The 12,264-nt window shown below is 42.6% G+C and overlaps 1 protein-coding gene across 4 annotated transcripts in view; it reads right to left on the bottom strand.

The window, feature by feature from the left end:
• Positions 1-11,753, bottom strand: part of ZNF106 (zinc finger protein 106) — a 63,370-nt gene extending 51,617 nt beyond the window's left edge. The window contains exon 1 of one of the 4 annotated variants that reach the window (XM_021097187.1): positions 11,590-11,753. The gene's annotated coding sequence lies outside the window, so the exon portion shown is untranslated. The remainder of the gene's footprint in view (positions 1-11,589) is intronic. The other 3 variants (XM_005659708.3, XM_021097198.1, XM_013993122.2) reach the window with 3 other exon arrangements.

The raw sequence follows: 12,264 nt of genomic DNA, 5'->3' as shown, positions 1-12,264 counted from the left end.
GATCAAACCTGCAACCTCATGGTTCCCAGTCGAATTCGTTAACCACTGAGCCATGACAGGAACTCCAAAAAAGGTGTGCATTCTTGTAGTCAATATCATTTATATATATTTCCAAACAGCTGCAAAGACCCACACAGTAATTTAAAATTCTGTGACGTGAATTATAATCAATGCAAGCTAATGACTAAGCCACGCCAACTGCTCAAAAAGCTTTGTTGTTCTCCATGCATCTTATTGCTAACAGCACGTTCAATAATCTTCACCCACTATATACAAGTATGACTACAATAGCAACAGTTTTCAGTATTTCTTCTTTTTATAGAATCTTTTAAATTCAAGGGTGACTACATCACAGTGTTGGTGTATACAGTAAAACATTTACCTTAATAGTTTTAACTGATGTTAACAGTTTTCTAAATGCCTCTGTCCTTTACTAAAAAAACCATTAAGTCTCTGAAAAGGTCAACATATTTTTTATTAGATTTTAAGGAGGAATTTATGTACCACTGAAGTAGTGGTTTTGCAAATTATGGAATCTGCAAAAATCTCATATCCCTATAAATGTCAAAAATGTCAAAAGTCTAATGTTTATTAAAAGCTCACAGGAGTTCCCACCGTAGCTCAGCAGAAACAAATCTGACTACCATCCATGAGGACACAGGTTCAATCCCTGTCCTTCCTCAGTGGGTTAAGGATCCAGCATCGTCATAAGCTGTAGTGTAAGTTACAGAAGCTGCTCGGATCCCAAGTTGCTGTGGCTGTGGCTGTGGCATAGGCCGGCAGCAGTAGCTCTGATTCGACCCCTAGCCTGGGAACTTCCATATGCCACAGGTACAACCCTAAATAGACCAAAATAAATAAATAAATACTCTCATGCATACTGTGATTGTGGCAGTGATATATTCAAAATCTTAGCAATGCAGTAAAAAAATACACTTACAAAGAATTAGCTCCTGTTTGGAATTCCCGTCATGGCACATCAGAAACAAATCCGATTAGGAACCATGAGGTTGCGGGTTCAATCCCTGGCCTCGCTCAGGGGGTTAAGGATCTGGCGTTGCCATGCGATGTGGTGTTGGTTGCAGATGCGGCTTGGATCCCACATTGCTGTGGCTGTGATGTAGGCCAGCAGCTGTAGCTCCAATTGGACCCCTAGCTTGGGAACCTTCATATGCTGTGGGTACAGCCCTAAAAAGACAAAAAGACAAAAAAAAAAAAAGAATTAGCTCCTGTTCAAAAGTACAGTATTCCACAAGCTTGAAAAAGTCTTACAAGGCCCACTTGATATGATCCTTCCTAATGTGTACTATAGAAGTTTGAGCTTCTTTCCCCCTTGATCTCTATGCACCAAACAAAATGGCATTTTCAGTTTTTCCCAACTACCATGCTCCTGCCACCAGGCTTTTTCTTATCCTGGTCCTTCTCTGTAGAATGCTCTTACTCCTTTCTATCTAGCTGACTACTCATCCTTCAAATCTCAGGCCAAATGTCAGATGCCTGAGGAAGTATCCCCTGACCTTTCAGACTAGCCACTCTCCTAAAATCCAGGACCTTCTTTATACCACTTGTCACAACTATGACTACTCCTGAGGCAGATAGTAGAGCAGCAGTGCTCAACAATATCAGATCAAATCTTTTTCCTAAAACCTTATGGGAATTTTCATTCATACATAAATATGAGGGATTATTAGAAGAAGCCCCAGTCTTGGAGTTTGCTCCTGACCTGGCCTAATGGTTAAGGATAGGGTGTTATCACTATTGTGGTTCCGGTTCAATGCCTGGACTGGGAACTTCTGCAACCCGACTCAAATGGCCAAAAAGAAAAAAATCCGGAGTTCCCATCGTGGTGCAGTGGTTAACCAATCCAACTAGGAACCATGAGGTTGCGGGTTCGATCCCTAGCCTTGCTCAGTGGGTTAAGGATCCAGCGTTGCCGTGAGCTGTGGTGTAGGTCGCAGACACAGCTCGGATCCTACATTGCTGTGGCTCTGGTGTAGGCCAGTGGCTACAGCTCCAATTAGACCCCTAGCCTGGGAACCTCCATATGCCGCAGGAGCGACCCTAGAAAAGGCAAAGAGACAACAAATGAAAAGAAAAGAAAAAAATCCCCAGTCTGCTTCTCTGTCAGCTTCCCCAATTGTCACCACACAACTATTTTTCTTTAAAGATATTTTTAGGAGTTCCTGTGTGGCTCAGCGGGTTAAGAACCCAAATGGTATCCATGAGGATGCAGGTTCTAGTCCTGCCCTTGCTCAGTGGGTTAAGGGTCCAGCGTTGCTATGAGCTGTGGCATAGGCCAGTAGCTGCAGCTCCAATTGGACCCCTAGCCTGGAAATTTCCATATGCCGCCAGTGCAGCCCTAAAAAGGCAAAAAAAAAAAAGATATTTTTATATCTTTTTTATTGTAAATATTTTATAATACCTCCTTTAGCATAACTTCCTTATATAAAATTCAGAGCTACTGTAACTTACACTTAAAAATGTTTAAATATTGTGCTAACTCTAATAAAAAAGAAAATTTATCATAAAACAATATATATTTCAACATATAAATGTTTTGGTATGATAAAAATAAGATATAAGACTATGAATGGCGGGAGTTCCCATTGTGGTGCAGCAGAAACGAATCCAACTAGGAACCATGAAGTTGTGGGTTTGATCCCTGGCCTTGCTCAGTGGGTTAGGGATCCGGCGTTGCTGTGAGCTGTGGTGTAGGTCACAGGTTCGCCTCAGATTTGGCATTGCTGTGGTTGTGGTGTAGGCCGTGGCTACAGCTCTGATTAGACCCCTAGACTGGGAAACTCCACATGCTGCGGATATGGTCCTAAAAAGCAATAAAAAAAAAAAAAAAAAGACTACGAATGTAACAGTTACAAATACAGACAGATATGTATATATCATAAACACATATATATATGTTATAACAGATATGTATAAATATATCTATGTTATATTGTTGATAAAAATACCATGAATAATATTGCTGTCTGTAATACGATTTTCAAAAATGGTGACCAACTCTTGATAAACTTTCTGAAATAACGAAACCTCAATGTTTTGATTTACATGATAACTATGTTCTATTAAAAAAAAAAAAAAAAAAAAAACAGAGGAGTTCCCATTGTGGCACAGCAGAAACAAATCTGAGTAGTACCCATGAAGAAGCAGGTTCAATCCCTGGCCTCCTGCAATGGGTTAAGGAGCCAGCAATGCCATGAGCTGTGGTGTAGGTCACAAACAGGGTTCAGATCCTACATGGCTAGGGCTATGGCTGGCAGCTACAGCTCTGATTGGACCCCTAGCCTGGGAACGTCCATATGCCATGGGTGCAGCCCTTAAAAAAAGCAAAAAATAGGAGTTCCCATCATGGTAGAGTGGTTAATGAATCTGACTAGGAACCATGAGGATGTGGGTTTGATCCCTGGCCTTGCTCAGCGGGTTAAGGATCTGGCGTTGCCGTGAGCTATGGTGTAGGTCGCAGACACGGCTCAGATCCCTCGTTGCTGTGGCTCTGGCATAAGCCAGCGGCTACAGCTCCGATTAGACCCCTAGCCTGGGAACCTCCATATGCTGTGGGAGCAGCCCTAGAAAAGACAAAAAAAAAAAAGCAAAAAATATATTTATATACTCTGCATTTATACCTAAAGCAAATTTGGTTCTAGGCTCAGATAGTCATAAATGGATTTTCCAACTATGTCAAAAATCCTCTGGAACATTTGAAGGTGATTCAAGATATGGAATTTTTTTTTTTTTTTTTAGGTCCACACCCACGGCATATGGATGTTCCCAGGCTAGGGGCTGGATCAGAGCTGTAGCCACCAGCCTACACCAGAGCCACAGCAATGCCAGATCCAAGGCACCTGCAACTTACACCACAGCTCACAGAAACGCCAGATCCTTAACCCCCTGAGCAAGGCCAGGGATCAAACCTGCAACCTCATGTTCCTAGTTGGATTTGTTTCCACTGCACCACAACAGGAACTCCTGAAAAATTTTTTTTTTACTGTACAGGGATGTTCCTTACACTGCAGGATATCCCGATCTGCATCCACTCAACTCAGTGTCACCCTCCCAATCATTTTGAAGCTCCTTCAAATTTCCAAACCTGAGGAATGATCCTTAACACATCACTGAAAATCAATGCAATAGAGTAAAGGAAGAAAGCAAGATCTCTATAGCCAAATTACTTGGGTTTGAAACCCAGCTCTATCACTTAGCAAGTGTGCAATCTTCGGCAAGTAATTTAATCTTTCTGTGCTTCAGTTTCCACATTTATAAAATAAAAATATCAGTATCAATGTCAGAGGGATGTTATGAGGAATTAATAAGAAAGTCCACACAGTGTTTTGTACAAAGTAAGTACTAAGCCTTTGTTATGTTTAGCTATTAGTACAATTATTAGTAAAATTACCACCTCTACCAATAGAGTGTAAACTCCATGTCAGCCGGCAGGAATGCCTGTCTTGCTCATCATTCTATTCCCATCTCCTGGAATATCATCTGGTACAGAACCGGTATTCAATATTTTTTTTTTCATCTTTTTACCATTTCTTGGGCCACTCCTGTGACATATGGAGGTTCCCAAGCTAGGGGTCAAATCAGAGCTGTAGCCACCAGCCTACACCAGAGCCACAGCAATGCCAGATCCGAGCCACATCTGCAACCTACACCACAGCTCACGGCAACGCTGGATCCTTAACCCACTGAGCAAGGCCAGGGATCGAACCTGCAACCTCATGGTTCCTAGTCAGTTTTGTTAACCGAGCCACAACGGGAACGCCAATATTTTTTGAATGAATGAATTAGATCAGGGAGTATGTTTGGAATAGATACATAATTTAATAACTGGAGTACAACCTTCAACAGTATTATTATTTTACATTATACTACTAAGACACTTAGATGAACGTCAGAATTTACCCTGATGACATATACACATGTAGAATATCTCTAATGGGACACTTAAGAAACTAGTAAAAGGAGTTTCTGTCATGGCTCAGCGGCTAATGAACCCAACTGTCATCCATGAGGTTTCGAGTTGGATCCCTGGCCTCAATCAGTGGGTCAAGGATCTGGCATTACCCTAAGCTGTGATGTAGGTGGCAGACTCGGCTTGGATCCAGTGTTGCTGTGGCTGTGGTGTAGGCCAGTGGCTACAGCTCCAATTGCACCCCTAGCCTAGGAACCTCCATATGCCATGGGTGTAGCCCTAAGAAGACAAAAAGACAAAGAAAGGAGACAGTCATTGCCTCTGGGAAAAATAATTGAAGACCTGGGTGGGAGTCAGGGATTTACTTTTCTCTATGAACTCTTTTGTGCTCCCCCAAATTTATGCAGTAACACACATATACAGCTGACATTTGAACAAAATGGGCGTTAAGGAGCTCTGACCCTCCTTTCAGTCAAAATCCATGTAGAATTTGTAGTCAGCCCTCCTTATACATATTCTACCAACCACAGATAGTGCAGTACTGTAGTATTTACTATTTTTTTTAAATATGCATATAAGTGGACCCATGCAGTTCAAAACTATACTGTAAGAGTGTATTACTGTTCTTAACATTTTTTAAACTTTTTTTTTTAAACCCATAATTTTTTTAAACCTAGAAGACATGAGGCCAAGAAAAAAAGACTATACAGTGTTTCTATGTAGAGAACTTATCTGGAGCTCCAGAAATCATCAAGAAGTTTGACATTCACATATTTTGAACTTTCAAAATGGCTCATTACAGGTTATCACACCACATTGATCAATCCCTATTTACTGATACTCCAAAAAAGTCTCATACAATTGGATATTGATTACCTGTCTAGAAAGATATGAAGAAGGAACAATAACAATTTTACCTTTATATACTAGTTTATGGTTTACAAAAAATGGTGGGAAAAGCATGACCTTGGAATTAGACAAAAATATCTAATACATCTATCTCCTTGGGTAAATTTTAATCTCTCCAAAATTCAACCTCTCTTCTATAAGAACAATGCCATCAAGTTATCAGGGTTTTAGTTAAAAAAAAAAAAAAAAAAGAAGAAGAAGAAGACGCAAGTTATTGCAGTGAGTTTTGTCTTTTTAAAGCTAACTATATTTTGCATAAACTAGTTTCAAAATTCTAAAGGTACAAAAGGGCCTACAGCTGGTTTCAAGGGGTGAAATGCAAGTTTACAAGGGAGGACTCAAGAATTATCACATGAACCCACTAATCAATCTCAGCATCATTATGGGGAAAACTAGAGTACTAGCCCAGTACATATAGTTCCCAAAGTGTTTACCTGAACTAATCAAGTTTTTTTTTGTTGTTTTTTTTTTTTTTTTTTTTGTCTTTTTGCCATTTCTTGGGCCGCGCCCGCGGCATATGGAGGTTCCCAGGCTAGGGGTTGAATCGGAGCTGTAGCCACAGGCCTATGCCAGAACCACAGCAACTCGGGATCCCAGCCACGTCTGTGACCTACACCATAGCTCACGGCAACGCTGGATCCCAAGGCCAGGGATGGAACCGCAACCTCATGGTTCCTAGTCAGATTCGTTAACCACTGAGTAAGGACAGGAACCCCCTGAACTAATCAAGTATTACCTCTACCTTCCAGTTTACAGTAACATGATAAATGATAACACTAGGTATCAATCAGATAAATCCAGATAACTGTACTAATCTCTTCAACTTATGACTGAAAAAAGAAAAGTGAAAGGAAAAAAGAAGTTAACTTCTAGATTTAAAGACTTCAACAGACATAACAGTCAAACGCAATACATAGACTTCAATTAGAAAACAGATCAAGGAGTTCCAGCCATGGCTCAGTGGTTAACCCCCGACTAGCATCCATGAGAATGCAGGTTCGATCCCTAGCCTCGCTCAGTGGGTTAAGGATCGGGCATTGCTGTGGCTCTGGTGTAAGCCAGCAGCAGCAGCTCCAATTAGACCCCAAGCATGGGAATCTCCATATGCTGCAGGTGCGGCCCTAAAAGACGGAAAAAAAAAAAAAAAAAAGGAAAATGGATCAAAAATGAGTTCTCTTGTGGTGCAGTGGGTTAAAAATCCAATGTTGTCATGGCAGCGGTTTGCCAATCCCTGACATGGGAACCTCCACATGCTGCAGGCTTAGCCAAAAAAAAAAAAAAAAAAAAAAAAGGTAAAAACAGACAAGAAAAAGGATAATTGGAGGAAATTTTAATAAGGATTGGATGTTACATGATATATAAAATGTATTGTTGTTCAGTGTGATTATAATACAGGGTTATGCAGGAAATGTTTATTAGAGATACACTTAGGGGTGAAATATCAGGAATAAAACTGTAAATATAGCAAAATACTAACAGCTTTTGAAATCTGAGTCATCAATTTACACAAGGTTCAATGCAGTATTTTCCCTACCTTTCTGGATGTTTAAAAGTTTTCTTAATTAAAAAAAACCTTATATGGCATTTCCACTGTGGCAGTGGGATTGCCAGTGTCTCTAGAGTGCTGGGACACAGGTTTGATCCCCAGCCTGGCACAATGGGTTAAGGATCTGACCACAGTTGCGGCACAGGTCGAAACTGTGGCTCAGGTCTAATTCCTAGCCCAGGAAACTCCATATGCCATAGGGTGGTCAAAAATAAATAAATAAATAAAATAAAATAAAATAAATAAAGTAAAATAAAATATAAAAAAGCTTGTAGAGGAGTTCCCATCGTGGCTCAGTGGTTAACAAATGCAACCAGGAACCATGAGGTTGTGGGTTGGATCCCTGGCCTTACTCAGTGGGTTAAGGATTCGGCGTTGCCATGAAGTGTGGTGTAGGTCAAAGATTTGGCTTGGATCCTGAGTTGCTGTGGCTCTGGTGTAGGCCAGCGCCTACAGCTCTAGTTAGACCCTTAGCCTGGGAACCTCCATATGCCATTGGAGCGGCCCTAGAAATGGCAAAAAAAAAAAAAAAAAAAAAAAAAGTTTGTAGACAAAATTATTCCACTCGCACTCCTGTTTCCCAGCTAACGTCACCTTATCACTGTTAACCAGTTTCTTATGCATTCTTTCAGAGACAGTCTATGCATATACATGAAAATACATATACTTTTTTAAAAACCACAAATGGTTGCCAACCAGAACATCCACTTTTGCCTTTTTTTCCACTTAACATATCTTGGAGATCACTCAATATTAGCACATAGAGGGCTGGCTCATTCTTTTTTTTTTTTTTTTTTTGTCTGTTTTTTGTCTTTTGTTGTTGTTGCTGTTGTTGTTGTTGTTGTTGTTGCTATTTCTTGGGCCGTTCCCACGGCATATGGAGGTTCCCAGGCTAGGGGTTGAATCGGAGCTGTAGCCACCGGCCTACGCCAGAGCCACAGCAACGTGGGATCCGAGCCGCGTCTGCAACCTACACCACAGCTCACGGCAACGCCGGATCGTTAACCCACTGAGCAAGGGCAGGGACCGAACCCGCAACCTCATGGTTCCTAGTCGGATTCGTTAACCACTGCGCCACGACGGGAACTCCTGGCTCATTCTTTTTAACAGGTGCATAATTTCTTTAACCAGTCCTCTACTGACAAACACTTAGAAACTTTCATTTCTCTTTTTTTTTTTTTTGCTTTTTTTTACGGTCACTCCCAAGGCACATGGAGATTCCCAGGCTAGGGGTCAGATGAGAGCTACAGCTGCAGGCCTACAAAATAGCCACAGCAATGAGGGATCTGAGACACGTCTGCGACCTACACCACAGCTCAAGGCAATGCCGGATTCGTTAACCCACTGAGCAGGACAGGGATCAAAACCAAAAAACCTCATGGTTCCTACCTAGTCAGATTTGTTTCTGCTGCGCCATGACGGCAACTCCAGGAACTCTCATTTCTTGATAGTCTTTCAGATTAAAAAATCAATGATGAAAAAAATCCCTGACTATAAAGTTTCAATGAGAGATTTAACATGCTGGATGTACAATTGGAGTATTCATATGTAACCCGTTTACCAAGTAATTCATTTGATATACGATATACAGATTAACCCTTTAACTTCCCATTAAAATAATCCAATCAAAAATTGGAGTTCCTGTCGTGGCTCAGTGGTTAACAAATCTGACTAGGAACCATGAGATTGCAGGATTCCTGGCCTTGTTCAGTGGGTTAAGGATCCAGCACTGCCATGAGCTCTGGTGTAGGTTGCAGACGCGGCTTGGATCCTGGGTTGCTGTGGCTCTGGTATAGGCCGGTGGCTACAGCTCCGATTCGACCCCTAGCCTGGGAACCTCCATATGCCGCGGGAAGTGGCCCTAGAAAAGGCAAAAAAACAAAACAAAACAAAAAACCCACAATATGGAATTCCTGTCATGGCTCTGCGGTTAACGAATCTGACTAGCATCCATGAGGACACAGGTTCAATCCCTGGCCTTGCTCAGTGGGTTAAGGATCCAGCGTTGCCGTGAGCTGTGCTATAGGTCGCAGACGAGGCTCGGATCCTGCGTTGCCGTGGCTGTGGCATAAGCGGCAGCTACAGCTCTGATTTGACCCCTAGCCTAAGAATCTCTATGTCTCAAGTGCAGCCCTAAAAAGCAAAAAAAAAAAAAAAAAATGCAACATGTATACTTCTCACTGAGCCTTTCCAGATCCCAGAACCAAATCAGCAAGCACCTACCATTATTCTTTGCTTTTCTTGTACAGCAGCCCTTAGATTACACGTACTCTAATATATAAGCACAATAACCACCACTCACAGTTTTTCCTTTTTAAATATCTTCCTTTCAATCAAAGCAATTGGTTCTGATGAACTAACCTGATCAGCCTGCACACCCCCTAACTCCTTCCAAGCCACTTTGAAGTTCTCTTCAAAAACCATCTAGTTGAGGAGTTTCCCTCGTGGTACAGCGGAAACGAATCCGACTAGGAACCATGAGTTTGCAGGTTCAATCCCTGGCCTCACTCAGTGGGTTAAGGATCTGGTGTTGCTGTGAGCTCTAGCGTAGGTTGCAGAAGAGGCTCGGATCTCGAGTTTCTATGGCTGTGGCATAGGCCCGCAGCTGTAGCTCTGATTAGACCCTAGCCTGGGATCTCTATATGCCACGCATGAGGCCCTAAAAGGACAAAAGACAAACAAAAAAACAAAACAAATCTAGTTGACAGAACACTGTAAACCAACTATAACCAATAAAATAAAAATCATTTAAAAACAAACAAAAAACATCTAGTGATGTAGGAGTTCCCATTGTGGCTCAGTGGAAACAAATCTGACTAGTATCCATGAGGATGAAGGTTCCATCCCTGGCCTCGATCAGTGGGTTAAGGATCCAGCATTACAGCAGTGTTTAGGTAGCAGATGGAGCTTGGATCTGGCATGGCTGTGGTGTAGGCAATTCAACCCCTAGGCTGGGAGCCTCCATATGCCTCGGATGCAGCCCTAAAAAGACCAAAAAAACAAAACCAAAAAACATCTAGTTATCTTTAATTAAGGCTCCTACCATTTTCCAGATTCATCTGTTAACTCTAGAAACTATAACTATAGCATAGTTACTTCTCAGCAGAAGTACTTACAATATCTAACTTGATGTAACAAGAAAAAGATGAGCTTTGTCATTGTATCTGATTTTCACGACTTACCCTAGTTAGGCTATCTTGAGCCAAGTACCATCAAACTCTCAGCGACCTCCTCTGAAATGTGCTCCAAAAAACCTACCTTCCATTACAATACCTCATTAATTTTTTTGTGACAGACCTGAGTGTATCTGGCACATGCGTAGTAAGTGCTAAATAAATCCTAGTTGAAGCTAAACATTATTTTCCATTGTTTCATTCACACCAAACTTAAGAACAGGGCTTGAAACAAATTTTAAGACTTCCTATGAGGCTTAGAATACTATGAGGTTTTTAGTAAGTGCTCAAAAGTTATTCTGGTTTGAGTAAATTCGATATGAACAATTACGGTGGATAAAGATTCGTTTGCTAGGTAAGATAACTTCTCTTAACTAGGATGCGAGTCCCAAAATGCTAAAAGCCATAGAAATCTTAAACTTCCTAACAAGATGGCTTAATCCGACTCTCAAAAATAAATTGAGGAGACTGAAGGGGGCTCCCTTCAGTGAGGCGCAAAGCATTTCCTCTCCATAATTATGCACTGAGATTTGGATTAAATATTTACACATAGTAAGCATTCCATAATCAGTAGCTATTATTAAGATGCATCCCACAGGGAAAACGGAAGGAGGAAAAAGGAGGCTGTCAGTCACGAGAGGTCGAAAAGTGTTCGTGGTCTGAGACCTGTAAGCCTTAAAAGAGCACTTGGGTCTCTGGGCTCCCTGCGGCCTCCCGGGGTGGGAGGGGCGCAAAGGAGGTCAGCGGCCTCTCCTAAAGGTCAAGACTCTGCAACCACGTTTCCTGCTGGAGCTCAGAACAGAGCCGGAACGCCCCCGCGAGAATATGTACCCCAAAGCAAGAAGCACCGCCTGCCCGTAAATCTCGCGGGCTCTGCGAGAGGGGACTACCCGGCGCCTCCGCGCCGCAGCAAGCAGGAGCAGACACCCGCAGCTTCCTACATCCCATAGCCTCCCTAAAGTGGCAGACTAGAGGGTCCCTGGGCTCCGATACACCTCTGCGCAGCCCGGCCATTCGGTACTCATACTCACAGCAGATCCCTCTTACTCCATCAGGCCGCCGAGGCCCCGGCGAGGGAGCTCGCCTGACGCCCCCGCCACCGCCTTGGCTTTGGGTCCGGCAACCCGCTTCGGACCCACTCCCGCCGGGTACCACCTCTGCCTCCGCCGCCGCCGCCGCCGCCAGAGCGCAGGCGCATGGTACTGGCGTCACACTCCTTCCCCCGCCCCCGGCGGTCAGCTTTTCTCAATAACCTAGCTTTATTTGAACACAGGAGAGTGAGCAACGGACACAGAGGAACGAAGCTTTACTCCAAAAGAATGAAAGACCGAAGGCGGGCTGGCTTATGGAGGAGTTAGTCTGCTGCACAGGACGCTGCTGTAACCAGCCTCCCTCGTTTCTTTTTCATTCTCTTTGCTCTTTCTGGGCCTTCTTCTCGTCTCTACTCTCTTCATAAGTCCCCACTATTCCGTGACACTGTCGTGGCTAAGTTTCAATCACTCCTGTGTAAAACTTACTGAAGCTTAATGGAAGACGCAAGAGCTTTAGAACAGACACACCTGAGTTCAAGCCGAGCTAGGTACTAGTAATTTGTGATTTGGGAAAAATTATAAGTTCTCTTGAATCTCACTTTCCTCAGTTAAAATTAGGATACTGATATCTCTCAAGGTGTTGCTGGGATTGAATGACATAACATAGATCCAGCG

The sequence above is a fragment of the Sus scrofa genome, chromosome 1, assembly GCF_000003025.6.
Source record: "Sus scrofa isolate TJ Tabasco breed Duroc chromosome 1, Sscrofa11.1, whole genome shotgun sequence".
Taxonomy (NCBI): Eukaryota; Metazoa; Chordata; class Mammalia; order Artiodactyla; family Suidae; genus Sus; species Sus scrofa.
Note: the sequence above shows the minus strand (reverse complement) of the source record. Positions and strands in the feature narration are given on the sequence as shown.